The following is a 20,147-nucleotide window of genomic DNA, read 5'->3' as shown; positions in this document are numbered from 1 at the left end:
CATTATAATCTAATCTAATTATAGATTATAATTAGATTATATCTAATTATAATTATAATCTAATGCCTACACAGGACTTCATTTGAACAACAACTCTTTTACTAGTAATGCATTGATATGAATATAGTAGTTTTGGGCTGGGATATGATATAATACTGTATTCTTAAACCTGGCATGGTAGTCTGCATGGCTTGTAATCCAGGACTTGAGAGTCCTTGCAGAAGAATAGCAGGTTCAAGGACAACCTCAGGAAGTAGTGAGATTCTCATCAACATAGTGGGACATTTTTTCTAAATAAAAATAAAATAGGTCTGGGGGTGTAGCTCAGAGGTAAAAGGTCCCTGGGTTCAATCCCCAGTAAAACACACACACACACACACACACACACACACACACACACACACGTATTCTTCACTATTTTATCTATAGTAGGTGAAAAGTTTGGGTGTTTTGTTGTTGTTTTGACTACTGGCACAAAGCCCATCAATGAACATGAAGGGTACAAATTTTTCTTTTGGTTTTGGGGATTGAACTAACGGGTATTCTACTTCTGAGCTGAACCCCAGCCCAATTTTATTTTTTATTTTGAAACAGGGTCTCACTAGGTTACTGAGAGCTTTGCTAAATTGCAGAAGCTGACTTCAAACCTATGATCCTTCTCCTTTCTCGGTCTCTCAGGTACAAGGATTACAGGCATGCACCACCACACTGGGCTCTTCATAAATATTTAAATGTTAACAACTCTTGGGGTGTATTCATTTCGAGTCACCCCCCCCATGCCATTTTGGCATGGGGCTGTATTTTTATTTTCTGTATTTCTTTCTAATAAACTTCTTTAAATCTTAAAAAAAAAACTCTTGGCTGGCTTGTACCTTTTGTGGAATTTTATAAGTAACACATTCTGTCGGGTTTTCTTGATGTACATATGTACATCTTCCTTCAAAAGAAAGTTTTTTTTTAAATTTTGTGGTACTGAGGTTTGAACCCAGGGGCATTCCACCTCTGAGCTAATCTCCCAGCCTTAATTTGTTTTGAAACAGAATCTCTCTAAATTGTGGAGGGCATTAGTAAGTTGCCGAGGCTGGCTATGAACCCATGATCCTCCTATCTCAGCCTCCCAACTACTGGGAGTAAAGGCATGTACACGCCCAGCTGTGCCCAAATGGCTTTGCTCACAGGTGGGCACCTTGGCTGAGATGCCTGAAATGACTGGGAGCTGACAGGAATCTTTTCTCTCTGAACAAAGGTGTTTTCAGTAGAATAATGGGATGTCTTTATTTTACATAGTGACCTAGAAGTCCTCAGGCAGGGGTCCAAAGTGGCCAAGTGCCGCTTTTGACACCTTTTATTGATTAAAGAATCCTGCAGGGCCAGCCTGGTCCCATGTTGAAGGGAAAATAGATCCATTTCCTGATGCTACGGGAGGGGCAAAGGATTGTATCATTTTCATTTCACCACAGGACACGCTTGTGAAGCAAGATACAAAATAACACTCTCCAAAAACTATCATTGAATGTTTTAACTGGTTCATTAGCATATAGGACAGGTTTATTCCCATTAGCAATACCAATGGTCTACTTTTAAGGGTCACAAAAAGTCAACTTGCCAGTCAGATTAGCTCAAGGCTTAACATTTTTCTGATCCGATTCAGTCATAAAATTGTCACAATAGAGAATTTGAAGGTCAATTAGTCTAAGCAAATGTCTTTTGATAAAAATAAACATTTAAACAAGGTTACAAATGTTTTTCTAAATGAAAGGTGTACCACAATGGCTGTGTAATTTGTTTACATGATTAATTCATTGTGACTCTGGTTGAGGAAAGGATCCAGGGAAATCAAACATTGGACAAATACAGTTTTTATGGAAAGGGAAAGGTAGGAAGCTATGCAGAATATGAAAATATTCAGAATAGTCCTTCCACAGTAGAGTCCTAGGGATGGAGTTGTGCATAGGAGTCTCAGAAAATCCAGAGGACCTAGATTTGAGGAAGGAGGAGAAAGTATGTAAGATGTATTTTACAGCATCTACAATTCTGCCTGAGGAAGGAACTTTAGAATTGATTTGCTACAACTATCTTCCCATTAGTCAGAGAAGATTTCTTGGAAGAAGTATTTCAACATCATTGGAAATGAGAAGCAGCTTTTCTATGAACTGCTCAGTTAGTATATAGAAATGCTTAGCTTTTCCCCTAGAGATTTTCATTTTCATATTTATATATAAGCTTAAGTTAACGGAAAGGCTTGTGTGCATGTACACACACACACACACACACACACACACACACACGATTATTATCTTCCTGTCATTCCCCTTCTCTATCTTCCTTGAGAAGAATGTGTTTACCCACTGATATGAGACTGTATGGCTTACCATCTGCCCCTGATGTTTTTGGAATGCATGTTTCTGATTGGGGTTAGCATTCTGGGGTGTGTGTGTGTGTGTGTGTGTGTGTGTGTGTGTGTGTATAAAACTCTTGGAAGCCCAGCCTGCTGGCCTTTAGCCTTAGGGCCTGTTGAAATATATTTCCTATTGATTTTGAAGTTGTCTTTGCAAGCTAGGCTTTAACAGCCTCATTCTTCTCCTTTTCTGAAAATGATGGACTGCTCTGAGGTCCAGCATGCCTCCACTGTGTTTATGGAAGCTTCAAGAGGAGCAGGGGTCATTGTGAAGCCAGTGAATTTCAGATGAAGAAGAAAAACTCAGTAAAAGGGGAATGGTAGGTAGGGGGCTCCTCTGTTGCCTCTGAACTGGCTACGTGTACTGCTCTTTCTTCTCCAGGCAGTTTCTGGCCCCCTGGTTGATCATTCCGGGGTCCGTAGCAGGTGATTCTTCTCTCTGGAGCTTCTACATGGGATAGAGATACAGCTCCTTTTTCATAAAATATAAAGTTCTTTTTGTACCTGAGTATTTTTTCTCTCATCAGTATATGAGCACTGTATTTCCTTCATTGATTTATTTAATGAGAATGTGTTTGTTTAAAAACATCTGATGCAATTCAACCACAATTTTTTTTTGCCTTACATACAGAATAGTTTTAAACAAGCTTGGATTATTTAAAATGTTTTAGCATGTTTGGGAGTAAAACCCTTAATTTCTTCTCTCTCTCTCTCTCTCTCTCTCTCTCTCTCTCTCTCTCTCTCTCTCCTCTCTCTCTCTCCTCTCTCTCTCCTCTCTCTCTCTCTCTCTGGATTGAACTTGGAGGCATTTTATCTTCTCCAAGCCACACACCAGCCCTTTTTATTTCTTATTTTGAAACAGGGTCTTGCCATGTATCTGAGGCTAGCCTGGCATCTGCAATTCTCCTGTCTCAGCATCCCTGAGACTAGTCCAACAGCTGTGCACCACCATACCCTACTCAACATTTCTCTTAATGTTAAAAGTTTATGAGTCTTTAGGAAAGTTTACAGTGAGAGGTTCTGCTTCAGTCTGTGTATTTTTCATCGAATTAGCACAGGTATCAACTTGGTTTTGCTAGTCATATTTAAAAAAAACTTTAGATTGCTATCTCAGTAAAGCAAAAAAAAAAAAAATTCCTGCTGTCATTTTTAGGCAGCATATTCAGGATTGACCTTCCCAGAAAAAGCTGGCTCCTGTTGATGTTTGTCTCTGCTCAGGTAGAATCTTTCTTCTGAAACATCATTAAAGCACACCAGGGGTAAATACCTATTGACTCACAGTTGTGGTTTCTCATTTGCTCCACTGATTTGATGAGATAGCTTTTTAACCTATTTACCACTATCAGAAAGGCCACCTCTGGCCAGAACTGTTCCTGGCTGTTTGTGATATCTCTAAATATGCCTCATCCCTTCATTTCTCCTCCTCTTTCCCATCTGATTTCCAGAGAACACATTTTCTCTGACTTGTTCTAATCTGGTCAGTATCAGGAAGCATAGGCAGTCATCAGATAAATCAATGTCTGATGATTTAAGCCTGACACAAATGTCAGTGACTAAAAACATTTAGCCAAAGGGACAAAATACCTCTGCCAGCTCTGCCTCTGAGGTTCATGGAAACCTAGCATGAGACTGAAAAGAGTATTTTTTTTTGTGTGTGTGGTACTGGGGATGGATGGAACCCAGGGGCATTCTACCTCTGAGCTACAACCCCAGCCCTATTTTTTATTCTTTATTTTGAAACAGAGTCTCACTGAGTTGCAAAGGACCTCACTAATTAGCTGAGGCTGTCCACCAACTGTGATCTTCCCATCTCAGCTTTCCGAATGCTGGGAATGCAAGCGTGCACCACCACACCCGGCTTCAAAGAGTATTTTTTTTTTTTTGATGCCTGCTTCACTTACATGTACATAGGTGGGAAGGGGATGAGGAGGAGGCAGTAAAATAACAGAATGCCATGTGATTTTCTCCTGAGCAAAAGGGAGAAAAAAGGGTAACTTGTCCTATCCTCAAGCTGACCTCCTAACCTGGAGTCTTTGTCCCTGGCAACCTTGTTAGCAGAGATGAAATTTCAGGGACAGCCTCTCAGGCAGCAGCAATCTTCTGTCAGTGGGTGGAGACAGGAGGAACAGGCTAGGACAAGAGGGAAGTTGGCAACCCATTTGCTCCAACTCAGGCTGATTTCAGTGACTTCAGGGAAAGCGCAGTTTTGCCTGGGGACATCTCTGAAACTTGTTAGAAGTTGAGTGGGTAAGAGTGATAAGCAGCTCCTGACCTAGAAAAGTTTGTTAGTTTCTGGCTGGTTTCCAGAGAAAGAATAGAGTGGAACTGGAATTGTCTTCAGTCTTATAATTGGTGGAATGAGAAAATAAAAAGGAGAGGGGAGGAGAGAAGAGAAGAGAGAAAAAGAATTTGGGGTTATGCTAACTGTCTGAGGAAGTACAAGAGGAGAAAAGGTAAGTAGGCTAAAGAGAGAGCCCTCAGGGACTTGTCTCCTGATGGCTGTGAACTGTGAGCTTGTGCCTTTGAAGAATTCTCATTTTAGCTAGGCATGGTGGTACACACCTGTGATCTCAGTACTTGGGAAGTGGAGACAGGAGGATCACAGGTTCAAGGCCAGCCTTGTAGTGAGACCTTTGAAACTTAGTGAGATCCTTCTCAGAGAGGCTTCCCAGGTGCTCTTTTATCCCCCCTGTGGTTGTATTTTACGTTGATTTTCTTCATGTCAATTCTTATGACATCACAACGTTTACAAAATTAGAATGTAAGTTCCACCTTGCTGTTAACTGCTTTATCATCAGAGTCTAGAACAGAGGCTGGTACATGATTGATGCGACTCATGAGTGACAAATGAGGATCAGCCAGCTCCCTCACATCATCCCGTGGTGACCAGGTAGCTCTTAGGGTGATGAAGAGGCTGAGGTGCCTTTATGCTCTTACTTACTCAGCATGGTGTTTTTCACTAGAACCATTATGTTTGAATTAAACAGCTTGTTCTGTGTTCCCAGTAGATCTCAAGTCTTGAGAGAGCACATTATCTAACAAATGATAGTGTCCCAGCTCAGAAAATTGGTAATGATAACACAAATGAGACATTTTTGTCTTTTACTCTAGATGCTAAGACTTAAAAACTTGGCTGTTGCTTCTTCCAGGGCACTAAGAGAACCATGTCATTCTAATTTTGTGATTGAGGTTGGGGAAGTGATGCAGGATGCTTCTGGAATTTTGAAAGGTTTCCACTCTTCTCCTGCACTGTTGTCCTTCATAGATGCCTTCCCCGATTGTTTCGCTCTCATAGGGAAGTATAGTATAACAGGAAGAGCAGAGATATTGGGATCAGACCTAACTGTTAAAATACTGGCTATATCACGCTCTAGCTGTGTAACACTGGGCAAGTTACCTCTGTGAGTCACAGTTTGCTCATCTGTAAAATGAGAAGGTAAAGTACCAACCTCACACCAGTATCTCAAGAAATAAATCTGATTATCCAGGTGTTGTCACTTAGACTTTAGTTTGACTAAAGGAATAACTATTCCAGAGGGCACCTGCATTTTAAAAGGGGAGTTTGCTAACTAAAGTGAATCTCTCAGGGGTAAAATAAAAGTGAGATACTTTTGAGGAAGGCATTCTAAGGACCATCGTCATCTTTTTCTAGCTGGAAAGGGTAAATAATATTATATTCACTTAAAAAATGCAGAATGCCAGAGAATTATCAGATTTCCACTTGGTACATAATAGTTACAACACAAAATGCAAACATATCTTAAGATAGTATTGAAAAATAATTTCATACCTTTTTGTGGTACTGGGAATTGAACCCAGGGGTGTTTCACTTCTGAACTACATCCCTAGCTCTATTTAATTAATTAATTAATTAATTATTTATATTTATTTATTTATTGGTGGTACTGGGGTTCCTGGAAACCTTTCTACTTCTGGGCTACACTCCCAGACCTATTTTTATGTTTTTATTTGGAAACAGGGTCTCTTAAGCCAGCGTGACTGGCTTCGAACCTGCGTGATCCTCCTGTCTCCACCTCCCAAGCACGGGGATTACAAGCTTGCGCCACCATGCCTGGCTCTATTTTATTTTTTATTTTGCAATAGGGTCTTACTAAGCTGCAGAGAGCCTAAGTTGCTGAGACTGGCTGTGAACCTGTGATCCTCCTGTCTCTGCCTCCCAAGTACTAGGATTATAGGCATGTGCTACCCCACCTGTCTTCTATGGTGTTTTGATGTGGGAAGCATGGTAATAGCAAGAGCTTTCATATAGGCTTTAACACTCTTGCATACTATATATAAATATTTAAAATGTTTTTGATATTTTCCCCTTTCTTGTTTCATTTGGAGTACAGAGAATTGAAGAATACTTAATGAGTATTTCATGATGCAATCTAATCATTGTTCTATATATGGCCTGTATTTATCCATCTATCATTGTTAATGTAATATAATGATTCACAAACCCATTATTAAAAATGCTAATTTCTTATAGTAACTGTCATTACACTAAATGGTTTCTCTTCTATACCACCAGATCGCTGCCTTGTTTTCTTTCTCAGGAAGTCTCACGATTAATCCCATGTTTTTTCTCCCTTGCCTTTTCTCTTTTATTTTAATATAGTTTTACTGTATCTATAACTATCCCTAAACAAGATGTCATGCTGTGTATGTAATCTTTTGGGATTTTTATTTAACTTGTTACCATAATGCTAAGATCTTGTACATGGCTACAATTATTATATGTGGATTTTAGGATAGGATAGTATTTCATTGTATGAACATACCACAGTTTCCCCCTCCCCTTTCAGTTAATGGGCATTTGGGTTATCTATTGGCTTTGGCTTTCATGCATCCTGATGCTTAGACATTACTGAGCATGTCTGATGGAGTTCCATCATGGGTTTGCTACTGGGTGTTCACCTAGGAATGAAAGAAGGTATTAGGATATCTTTCATAAGACAGAGATAGTGACAATTTATTTCTCAAAGTAATTATTGTGGTTTGTACCTGGAATATCTCTTCAAAAGCTAATGCATTAAGAACATGGGCCCCAGTGCAGCAAGGATCAGAGGCTGGGCATGAGTGGAGGAAGTGTGATCACTGGGGGTGTGGCCTTTAGGCTATATCTGTCCCTGGCCCCTTCCTGTTTTTCTCCCTGCTCTTCTGCTGCTAGGAGCTGAGCATCTTTTTCTTTTACTCTGCCCTTCTGTCATGATGTTTATGCCTTGGAGCCAGAAGACTATAAACTAAATTTTCTGAAACTGTGAGCTAAAATACCCCCCCCAAGTTGTTCTTGTTAGACATTTTGATTACAGTGACACAAATCTTTCTAACACAGTGATTGAGTTAATTTGCCTTCCTTTCAGTAATGTGTAACAGAGTTTGTGTCTCATCTTCAACAATGCCAAACACTGTTAGACTTAAAATTCTTTTTCTAATTGAATGGACTTAAGATGGCATTTCATGTAGTCATTCCTGGATCAATAATTATGTTGATAATCACATCACTTTATATGTTTGTTAATTGTATTTGATATTTTTGATGAAATCCCTGCTTATTCTTTTCACTTATTTTTCTACCGAGTCTATATATTTTTGCTTTTTCCTTCCACAAGGAAGAAGCAATTTAATTCTATAAATTTACAAACTAAAATAATATAAAAATCATAATGTGGAAAACCAAGTTATATGTGGAGTTAAGTCAAGACTTGGGTGCCTTGACTTAAGATAGCTCCAGCTGTGGAGCCATGTCTAAGGAGGACAGGACTGCGTCTGGATGAGGATGTTACATAGTCCTCATGGGTTGGGCTTCAGAACTTGAGGCTGAAGCCAGGACCTGTGGCCAAGGACCCCGGTTTGTGGTGGTGAAGTGAAAGCCCGTCTCTTTCAGTTGTTGTCTCTCAATTAGCTGTGGGCCAGGCCTCCCTTGGGAGGCTGCAGGCTAATGCTTGCTTCACTTGCTGCTGCTAGCTCCTGGCATTCCATGTTGGGACAACTGAGGGGTCAATGGGAAGGGAAGGTTCTTTCAGAATAGTCATGCTCGAGGCCATTTTTTGCCTTGATCTCCTCCCAGGGAAGTAGGTCAAGAACTTGTTCATGAGGTTGAAGCCCTTGTCTAAGAGCAAAGCGGGGAAGCACTTTTTCAGATTGTTGTAGGGGTAGTCCCGGAAGGTCATGTTTTTGACCATGGGGAAGTCACTGTAGCCAGGCCAGATCTTCTCAGTGGCGGGTCCCCAGGTTCTTAAACACTTTATTGATCTGGTCAATTTCCAACTTCCTGGGGAACAGGGGCTCCTGTGTCAGCAGCTCTCTGAAGATACAGCCCACTGTCCACATGTCAACAATTGTGGAATACTCCTTGACACGAAGCAGCGATACTGGGGTGTGGTACCACAGGGTCACCACAACTGAGGTGTTAGGTCTTCTGTGGAGAACTGCCCTTGTGAGCCAGCCCAGTCTCTTAGCTTGAGGATGCTGGTGTGGCTCAACAGTAGGCTGGATGTCTTGAGGTTCTAGTGCAGGATCCAGTTGTCATGCAAGTGTTTTACCCCCTGGAGCACCTGGATCATCAGGGTCTTTACCTCCCTGGTATGAAGGGATGCTTCATTGTCTCCATCAGGCTCTTGAAGTCATGCTCCACATAGTTCATGCTGATGTAGATCTTGTCCATGTTGCTTCCCACCACAATTTCCCTGACAGGGACGATGTTGGGGTGCTGGGCCTTGAGGATGGTGTTGAACTCTCTCAGAGAGGTGATCAGGAAGCCCTCTTTCTCCTTATTCATCTTCAATTGCTTCAGAGCCACAATTGAATCTATTTTCCTGCCTTCTTCAATCTTGCTGAGGCACTGGACTCCTCCATGTTCTAGCAGCCCTACAGGACTGGCAGGTATTTAGGTAGCTCCTGCTTGAGCTCAGTGGTGAAAGTTTTTCGATAGAGGCAAAAAATTACAAAGGAGGCAATCAGCCAGTGATCTGCTTTATTCAGCACCCTTCAGGATGGGTCCACTGGTTGTGGGGAAAGGGACCAGTCCCAACCAGCTGTTGGAGTCATCTGGGTTCCAGGGTGGAAGTACTTCTTTTTAAGGCTGATATTTTGGGGAAATAGGACTAAGCATGGGAACGCCACTCCTCTCGTGATAGCTGTAGTCTGCCGAGTGGACTCTCTGCCTCCAGGGTTCCACCTCCTGCCTTCGCTGTGAGATCACGTGAGGGAGGAGAGGGACCCAACTTATCAAATGGGTGACAGGGCTGGGGAGTCAGGCATTAATCCCTTTTGTTTGGGACACTGCTCTGTGGGGTCTCCTTAGCCACTTCTTCTTCACTGTCCTCAGAATCTTGGTCCAGTCATGACTCTGAAACAACCAAGATGTGGTTTTCATTTTCTAGTTCTTCATCCTTACTAAATTTTTGTCACTCACTTCGGCAGACTTCTCCTCAGAGTTGTACCCTGTCTCTTCCTCCTTTTCCTCTCTTCCTCCAACTCTTTACTAGTCTCTTTTCTTCCCTTTCCTCCTCGGAGCCTGAGCCTGACTTCACTGACAAGGACTCAGCCAAGCTGGTTTTTCTCTTGCTGTTGCTGATGTCCTGGGGATTGGACAGTAGGTCTCTTTCTTCTATTTTCTTTTCTTTTATTTCCCTGAGGGCCTTCTGCTCCTTGCCCCACTCTTTTGCCTGCTGCTCCTGCTCCTTCTGCTGCTGCTCCCTTATCTTGTGCTTCTGCTCTACTTCTTTTCTAACTGCTCCAGGCAGTCCCTTTCTTTCCAAGAATGCTCCCTTACCATCTCCCTGTTCTGTCTTTCCCATACCCCACGAGAGCCTTATCTTGTTCTTAGCTGTGGGGTTTCCAACATTCCTGTTCATTTCTTTTTTTTTTTTCCACTCTGGCATGCTTCCCCCTTCTGCTGAATGGCTGTGATGCTGGTGTGTCTCTTCTCTTTTTTCATCTTTCTTATGATGAGCTTTTTCTTTCCAAGACATCTCCTGGGGTGGTTTGATCGCTAGAGAATCACCTTCCTCTTCACTGTCTTCCATAGTGTCCTCTCTTCTGTAGGGTGAGTTCCTGATTGTGCTCTCCATGTGGTAATCTCTCAGCTTCCCCTCCTCGAGGGAATCCCATTTGGAATCCTGGGAATCAGACTGTGGCATTTGCAAATACAAAGGAACTTCACTGAAGAAGCATTGTTACTTTTTAAGTGTTTTGTCTCTGCTTTCTCCTCTTGTTCCTTTTCCTGGAGAATGTCATCCATTGTTTTCACTTTCCAAGAGTCCTTTTCATCAGCTATTTGAGTTAAAACACTCTGAGCTGCCAGTCACCCTGAATTTGAGAATCAGCGCCTGACCCACGCCAGAGTGGTCTTACTTCCTGCCTTGGGGCATGCTGTTGTCACTTCTTGCTTGGCAGGCACCTGGGGTGTCATCACGTCACTTCCTGCCTGCCCATCACTTCCTACCTCTGGGAGGGCCTTTGTAGTCACTTCCTGCCTAGGTGTCATTCCTTCCTGCCTCAGCATTTGTTGATGACCTACATGCTAATGGGTATTTTAAAATAGCTTTTCTGTTTGTAAAATAACACTTGATTTATAAGATATCAATATTATTCAGAAAAAGATTGGTACAAAACAGAAGACCCTGATGTGAGCCAACTCAAGTTATATTAGTCAGGCAGAACTTACGTGTTTCTTCTTTTGGGTAGATTCACAATAGCCACTAAAGATATTTGAAGCAAAAATGGTTAGTTTCTTTTCTACAGCTTCAGTATCAGGTTATAGTGAATACTTTTCTGTGGCTAAATTCTGCAGTGTATTAAAATATATGTTCAAAAAACACTCTCAAGCAGAAAATAAACTATTCACAAACTTGATTTTCAGGTTCTTCCAAGTCCCAGAAATCTATCTCTGTAGAGTCTCTATGTCTTCTATTCTCATTTTACCACATCAGTTCCTCGATATAGGATGTACTAGGGATCAGTTTTCACCTTCTGAGGGAATAGATCATCTACTTCCTTTGTGCATACAAGGCTGGGCAGATCTTTAACAACTCTAGATGATCCACATTTTTTGAATACCTGTAATTGTATGAATGGACTCATTAGTTTCACAAATAACCTATTTTTGGATGAATTGATAAAATGTGGGATATTTACACAATTGTATACTATTCAGTGATAAAGAATTAAATCCTGTCATTGTGATAACATGGATAAATTTGGTGAACATTAAGTGAAGTAAGTCAAGCACAAAAAGAAAAATACTCCATGATCTCACTTTTCGGAGGAATCTAAAATAGTTGATCTCATACCAATAGCCAGTATAATGGTGGTTAGCAGGGGTTGGGGTGATTTTAGGGGTGAGGATAGGGAAAGGATTTGTGCAAGGATACAAAATTTCAGCTAGATAGAACAAGTTCAAGAGACCTATTGTAACCAAATAAAGATATCTCAATAAAAATTACAGAACAGTATCCTCGATGAACATAGGTGCAAAATTCTAAACAAAATACTAGCTATATGCATTCAAAATCATATCCAGAGAATTGTACACCACGACTAAGTTGGTTTCATCCCAGAAAAGCAAGACTGGTTCAATATCACAAATAAATACGTTACTCACCACATAAATAGAACTGAGAACAAAAACCACATGATCATATCAAGAGATGCTGAAAAAGCATTTGACAAAATTCAACACCCATTTATGTTAAAAACACCACAGAAAATTGGGATAGAAGGAACACATTTCAACATCACTAAGGCAATATATAATAAACCCAAAGCCACCAACATATTGAATGGGGAAAAACTGCAAGAATTTCCTCTAAAATTAGAAACAAGACAAAGATGCCCACTATCACCACTCCTTTTCAATATAGTCCTCAAGACTCTTGCTACAGCAATAAGACAAGAGAAGGAAATCAAAGGAATTCAAGCAGGAAGAGAGAAACTAAAAATATCCTTATTTGCAGATGACATGATCCTTTATCTAGACGACCCAAAGAACTCAACCAAAAGACTACTGGAGCTGATGAACCAATTCAGCAAAGTTGTAGGATACAAAATCAATCTAAAGAAATCAGTTGGTTTTTTGATATGCCAACAATTAATCCACATTGAAAGAATTCCAGTCACTATAACCTTAAAAGCAATAAGATACCTAGAAATAAACCTAACCAAAAAATGTAAAAGACCTCTACAATGAAAACTATAAAACATTAAAGAAATAAATTGAAGAAGACTTTGGAAGATAGGAAGATTTCCCTTGCTCATGTATAGGCAGAATAAATATCATCCAAATGGCCATTCTGTCAAAAATGATCTACAGATTCAATGCAATTCCTATCAAAATGCCAATGACATTCTTCATAGACCTAGAAAAATTAGTCATAAATTTTATATGGAGAAAGAAAAGACCTAGAATAGTCAAAGCATCACTCAGAAATAAGAACCATGCGGGAGGCATCACAATCCCTGACTGCAAATTATACTATAGAGCAACAATAGTAAAAATAGCACGGTATTGGCACAACAACAGGCATACTGACCAGTGGAACAGAAGATACAGAAACAAACCCACACACCTATAATTTATTGATCTTTGACAAAGGGGCCAAACTCATACAATGGAGAAAAGACAGCCTTTTCAACAAATGGTGATAGGAGAACTAGCTATCCATTTGTAGAAAGATGGAACTAAATCCTTACCTCTCACCATGCACAGGAATCGACTCAAGATGGATCAAAGACTTAGAAATTAGACCAGAGACTTTGAAGTTATTAGAGGAGAGCATAGGCTCAATACTCTGACATATAGGCACAGGCAGTAACTTTCTCAAGAAGATCCCCAAAGTGCAGAAAATTAAAGCAAGAATTAACAAGTGGAATGGCATCAAACTAAAGAGTTTCTTCTCATCAAATGAAACCATTGAAAACCTAAAGGAAAGCCTACAGAATGGGAGAAGATCTTTACCAACCACCACTCTGATAGAGGGCTAATATCTAGAATATCCAAAGATCTCAAAAGACTCTACACTGCAAAACAAATAATCCAATCAAGAAATAGGATACCGAACTGAATAGACACTTCACAATAAAAGAATACAAGTGGCCAATAGATACACGAAAAGATGTTCAATATCATTTGCGATCAGGGAAATTAAAATTAAAACTACATTGATATTCCATCTAACCCCATTTAGAGTGGCAAGCATAAAGAAATCAAATAAATGCTTGCAAGGATGTGGGGAAAGAGGAAGTCTTTTACACTGTTGGTGGGAGTGCAAACTAGTTCAGCTACTAAGGAGATGAGTGTGGATTTTGCCTAGAAAACTGGGAATGGATCCATCCCACCATATGATCCAGCTGTACCACTCCTGGGTATTTTTCCAAAGAGGATTGAAATCGGAGAGCTGCAGTAACATATGTACACACATGTTCATAGCAGCACAATTCATAAGAGCCAAAATATGGAACCAACCTAGGTCTCCATCAACAGATGAATGGATTGCAAAATTATGGGAAACACACACAATGGAATTCTACTCAGCTATAAAGAAGCAAAATCATGTCATTCACAAGAAGACATGAAGATCTGGAGAACATTATGTAAAGTGAGATCAGCCAAGCACAGAAGGAGAAGGGACATATGTTTTCTCTAATATGCCCAAACTAGGGACTATTAGGAATACCAAGAGGAACTCCAGATAATGGAGGGGAAACCTCAGTAGAGCTAGAATGGAAGGGTAGGAGAGGAAGAAGGCTGAGGTTGATTAATGGAGGAGCTATATCCAAATATGTATAAAAATATGAATGTAGCATGGTTAAACTGGACACTCATTGTTGGTAAGGGGAAGGGGAATGGGGGAGAGGGCACCAAGCACAGCCTGATTGTTTGCCATTTTTAATATGTTCCACATAAAAAATAAAAAAGAAACCTATTGTACAACATGGTGAGTATAGTTACCAACATATTATATTCTTGAAAATGATGAGAGTAGATCTCAAGTATTCTTTTCTGGATTCTTATTTGGTATATATCTAGTAGTAAAAGGTATTAATATGTGACTATTCAACCAAAAATTATCTTCCAAAGTAACTGAGTTGAAAAAGAAGACACAGACAGCAGAAGGGTTTAGAGCCTCACCATTGGAATGAGACTCGTTTCCTTATAATGCCACTTGACCTTTTTTATTGGAATCTCTAGAGTCACATATTGGGCTAATCAAGACTTATTTAATATCATCATAATGAGTCTAATGTATTTTCAGAAAAACAGTAGTTGTAGCAGATTCTCCCAGTTCTACCTCTTTCCAGTTGAAATAGCTATTGTTAGTTTGATATATACTTCCATAAATATCTTTATTTCCGGCATGAGAGAAATTTAGTTTAATGATTTATAGATAAAACAAACACCTGTATAAAAAGCAAACACCAGTGTATAAAAATAAACATTATGGGTATTATAGTTAACAAATCAATATTAACGACCCCAAACCAGACATTGCTGCCACCTTTCTGAATAATTGCACCTACTCTTTCTCTCTTCCTTCCTCCTATAGTAAGTGTTCTTCCAAGAATAGTAAAGTGTTTATGTTCTTGTTGTTTACTGTAGTTTTTAAGCCTATTTATGTATCCTTATTTTAGTTTGCCTTAAATTTTATTTTTTAAAAAACAAACATCTTTAACTGGGTTTGGTGGCACACATCTGGAATTCTAGTGCTTGGGAGACCAAAACAGGAGGATCAAAGGCCAGTATGTGGCAATTTAGCAAGCCTATTTCAAAATAAGAAATGAAAAGGGTTTAGGGTGTATCTCAGTGGTAGACTCTCACTGGGTTTAATATCAAGTGTCACATATACACATACACATATACACACACAGACACACTCAAATGCATGCACACACACACACACACACACACACACACACACACACGACGCATTTTTTAAAGTGGTCTGCAATAGAGATTTAAATAGGTGAAATTTTCTATTCCATCAAGTACCACTGCAAGTTAACTTAGGCCATCCAATTCCCTATCAGAAATTGTTTCATTTCTCAGGTTAAAAAATGGACCCCTATAAAGGATATCAACCAAGAAAGAAAATCCATATTTATGTTAATTTTTATGTGCTTTTACATAGTTCTTCTCAACTCTCAATACATTGCTCTCTCAGAAAGCACTTGCCCACCCAGCAAGCTCTTCAGTCTTTCACGGTCAAACAGTTTTTCTCTTTGTTGACCATGGACACCAGTAATTGGTTTTTACTGTAGCTAGACAGCTGTTAGAATACAGAGATAATCTTGAACTTGACCTTCTCATCAATAAGAATAATATGAATGCCAATTTAGTGCTTACTAAGTATCAGGTAGGTGTTCATTGCTTCACATACAGCATCTTTTCTAAGTCTCATGGTAACACTGAGAGGCATATATTATAATATCATCAGGTGACTGGGAATTAAGCTCAGTGGTTGAGCCCTTGCCTAGCATATGCAAGGCCTTGGGTTTGATCTCCACAAATATATATATTTCATCAGTCATATTTTGTGGCTAGGGAATTAACCCATAGAGGTTAGCGAATTTCTCCCAAGTTACCTATGTAGTGGCAGACCCATATTTGACTCCACGTTTTACTCGGAGAGGTTGTTCTTAATAAGCATGGAACTATATTTTCATATTCCATAGGAATGGCTCTAGGAAACGAGTGGTATTTTTCTGTGGCTCAGGGAATAGGCAAGAGCTCCAATGTGAAAATGTCTTCTCTTGTTTGGAGTCTGTTATTAAGAGTGGGGAGGTAGTGGAGTCCTTTTCTCTCATCTTGGATAATTTATCACATGTTCTGTTTAGGTACCACAGAATTATTAGACTAACATCATATTTGTGGTTCAGGTGGATTGGCACATTAGTCTCTGGTTTGCTAAAAGGCACTTAGATTAGTGCATTACATTTTAAGGTTTCTTGGGATATCATCTTTTTTTTTCCTTGTAACAAATATCCCTCCTAAGTGCTGGATATGCCACTGAAAAACCTCAGCAAGCAAACAAACTCAAACCCTTACACTTAATATATATAGGGTATAAGAAAACAAATAAACTCAACCTCTTACACCTAATCATAGACTGAATCTCAAGGGCAAATGGGATGAAAGAAAGTGTGTGGATCAAACAGACTGCAGGTAGAATTCCAGCTCTGTGATTTCTAGTGAGTTACTTAACTGATCAGGGCCTCAGTTGGGTTTCTATTAAATGGGAATATATATTAACAATTTTCTTGTATTTTTGAGAAAATTAAAGCATCTAGCTACACACTAGTCTAGTATGCCTATATGATAGTTTAGTACACCTATAATCTTAGTACTTTAGAGGCTTAGACAGGAGGATCATAGGTTCTAGGCTAGTCCTGGCAATTTATTGAAACCCTCTTTTCAAAATAAAAAATAAAAATGTGCTGGGGATATAGCTCAGTGGCTGAGCATCTCTGAGTTCAATCCTTAGAACAATAAACAAATAACCTCCCCAGAGGAAAACACCCCAAATAAAGACAGTCTGGTATCATGCTTGATATGCTATAGAATCCCTGGTCAGTTTTTAAAAGTCAACTACTTCTTTTTTTTAATAAAAGTTACAATTTTTGTTGAACGGAATTATAGACTCAGCAAGTTGAAATTAATATCATATTCATGTGTTTCATCTGCATGAGCCACTGCAGCTGCCTGGACCTGCTCCGTTTTGTTAGGATTCAAGGTAGAAGTCTGACATATAGGTCATGCCAGGTACAATCATATGCCTGGGTGACAGATTAATTTTTTTTAGTAAAGGTGGAGGGGTTGTGGGAAAAAGAGCCCAGTCTCTTTGATTTGAAAGAGGCCAGTCATAGCAAAAGGCATGTGTACTTGGATCACTCCTCAGGTTCTTGCCACCTCTCTCAATGGGTAAAGACTGTCAGTGCAAGAATGGGTTGGAAGGAAGATGGGAAAGAGAGAGTCTTGGAGCTCAACCTTGGGTGATTGGTGGACAAAGGGGGATAAGGAGGAGGGTGTATGAAGGGTTGAGAGGATACAGGGGGATTTGAGGGAGGAACAGAAGGGGACTCTATCCTCAATATTAGGGTTAAAGTAAATGAAAGGTGTGTCAGAGGGGAGTCTTTAGTGTGGTGGTGGCCCTTAGGGGAAGCTTCTGGGGAGAGCAGGAGGTGCAGAGAGGGGATCACAAAACAAAGGATACTTGGACATAAAGAATTTTGTGCCACTTGGCAAAAACTATCAAGATCTGTTAGAATTTGAAAATTTAAGGTGCTGTTTTTAGATCGTTGGGACTGGTTATTGAGTTTGTATTGGGGCCAAGCAATGTTGCAGTAAAAAATGAGGTGGCGAGTTTTAATATAATTCTGAAGTCCCAGAGTAGAAGAGGATTTGAGAAGGCAGGAGAGAGGAGAATCTAATGGAGGTTTATTGAGGTAAGTGGTTATGTTAAGGGAGAGAAAGAGGAGAATGGGAAAGAAAACGAAATCAAGAGCCAGAAGAGGACCAGTAGGGCAGGCAAGAATCTAGATGGGTGGAGGCCCCTGTCTCTTGAGGGTGTCCCTAGGCTCTGGCTGGGTGAGCGATGCCCAACACAGGGTGAGAGAAGGCTACTGGCATACCGGTATGACTTAGGGATAGCGGGCAGACAGTCTCCAAAGTGAGAGGACTTACCCACTATTGGGGAATTGAAAGGAGAAGTTAGGAAGATGAGGAGACCCTACAGTCCAAACCAGATGATGAGTGTGAGGCCGAGTACCAACAAGGGCCAAGGACTGGAGGCCAGAAGAATTGGCAGCTACTGGGGAGGTGTAGGGGTCTTAAGGTTATGCGCCTCGCAGAGGGCTGGTCTAAGGACCAGGTGGTCCAGGGACATGGGACCCTTCTGGGTTTTGGCACTAGATGTAAGGTGATAAGTGTGATCCAAGAGATTAGAGACTCTTGAGGCCAGTCTAATTAGGAAAAATTTATTGCAGGTGAGGTTGGCTGTATCATGCAGGAGAGAAGCCACACTAGGGGAAAGGGAGAACATTTTTATATCAGAGAGAGTAAGGGAGGTGCCTTGTTTTGGGAACAGCCGGACTCAGTTGCTCACAGGTGGTGGGGACTGGCTTTGGTGGTCAGGGTTGAAATGTGACTGTTTTCTTGTTTTTGGTAACTGCTCCTTATACTGGGTCAGACTGCACTGCGCTATTATGGTGCAGCCATGCTTGCGAGACCCACGTAGCCATAGCTGTGAAACCCACTGGGCCTCATGCACCCTCTGACCTAAGCACAAATTATCTAAAAGGACACAAGCTTTCTTTTGTGCACCCTGGGAACTAAGGCATGGTAGCATTAGCTGCAGAAAGCTGCTTTCTTGTCTGTGCACCAGGACATTTGCTCCTTGGAAATGCCGGTCACACACATGTGTGAAGGGATCTGATGCTGATAACATCGTGGCTTCTGCTGCTTGATCAAGGAAACCCCTCTCTGAATGAGGACTGTGTGGAACTGAGGGCATGGTGTGAGTCATCCAACTGGCTGCCATGGAGAGTCACATGTGTGAGGAACACTGACACTTAGAGCCTGTGAGGGAGAGTAGCCACTGCTTGGCGAAGCACCTTGAGGGATGAAGTGCCACTGGGTCCACCTGTTGCCACCACCTATTTCTTGGAGCAGTCACTGATCTCTTGCAAACTTTCCCCAGTAAGCCATATGTCTCCCACGCTGGCTCTGAGCACTTTCTTTGGCCTGTGTATAACTTACCCCACTGTCCTGATACAACTGGGGCTGTGGATGGGGCAGTTGTTTTTCTTCGTATTTCAATTTTGAAGATACTAACAACCACTCTGGCACAAGTACAACCATGGCAATGCAGACCCTTGCTGAGCCCAGTGTTGACCCTCTGGCTGCTCATTTGGCTGCACTGGTGTTCGCTTGTTTAACATCAGCCCACTCAACCAGCTCTGGGAACAGGTGTCAGCACAGAGCAATGTCTTGCTCAGATTCTCACTGCTATAATCTCAAAGATCAACCATGCCACTTAAAGGAAGGAAGTTATTTTCTCAGTTTTCCTTAGAGATTTTAGGTTCAGTCCATGCAAGGATAAGGTCAGTGAATCTCAGGATGTGGTGGCCAAAAGTGGAGAGAGGAAGAGCATGAGACATTGCACTTCACGAGAGAGAGAGAGAGAGAGAGAGAGAGAGAGAGAGAGAGAGAGAAGAAGAAGAAGAAGAAGAAGAAGAAGAAGAAGAAGAAGAAGAAGAAGAAGAAGAAAGAAAGAAAGAAGAAGAAAGAGAGACTGCAAGGGGTGGAGAAACCATATATAATTCCCAAGGCTGCTGCAACTCCAGGGATCCACCTTCTCCAGTCACATCTTACCAGCCCAGGCCACTACTGAGAGAAATCCATTACATATCAATGCTGAGCTTAATATGTGAGATCTTTAGGGGCACTCTATTTCTAACCATGACAACCACAGTTTGCCAAGAATGGCCATGGGTGAGCTGAGCTCACTGTTTCAGCCTGCGGACACCTGCAGCACACAGGACTCCATGTGTCTGGTGCTAAAATAAACTGAGGACTTACTTCTAGCTGTGAAACCATTTTAGTTTTCTGTCATTGTAAATTTTTATTTGGTTTTTGAACTTGAATGTAGATTTATTTAGCTTGACTATCATTTTATTTTTTCCTTTAACTGACAAAGAAAATTGAACTTATCATGTATGGCATACTGCTTTGAAATATGTATATATT

General features: G+C 40.7%; 1 pseudogene across 1 annotated transcript; it reads right to left on the bottom strand.

Moving 5' to 3' along the window:
• Nucleotides 1-8,208: 8,208 nt before the first annotated feature.
• LOC308266977 (cyclin-dependent kinase 11B-like) lies at nt 8,209-10,817 on the bottom strand (annotated as a pseudogene). The gene is made up of 4 exons: nt 10,760-10,817; nt 10,569-10,702; nt 10,126-10,536; nt 8,209-9,279 (listed from the first exon to the last, which is right to left on the bottom strand). The product of its transcript is annotated as a cyclin-dependent kinase 11B-like (transcript).
• Between the last annotated feature and the right edge of the window lie 9,330 nt (nt 10,818-20,147).

Source organism: Muscardinus avellanarius, assembly GCF_963383645.1.
Source record: "Muscardinus avellanarius genome assembly, chromosome: 1".
Classification (NCBI taxonomy): domain Eukaryota; kingdom Metazoa; phylum Chordata; class Mammalia; order Rodentia; family Gliridae; genus Muscardinus; species Muscardinus avellanarius.
Note: the sequence above shows the minus strand (reverse complement) of the source record. Positions and strands in the feature narration are given on the sequence as shown.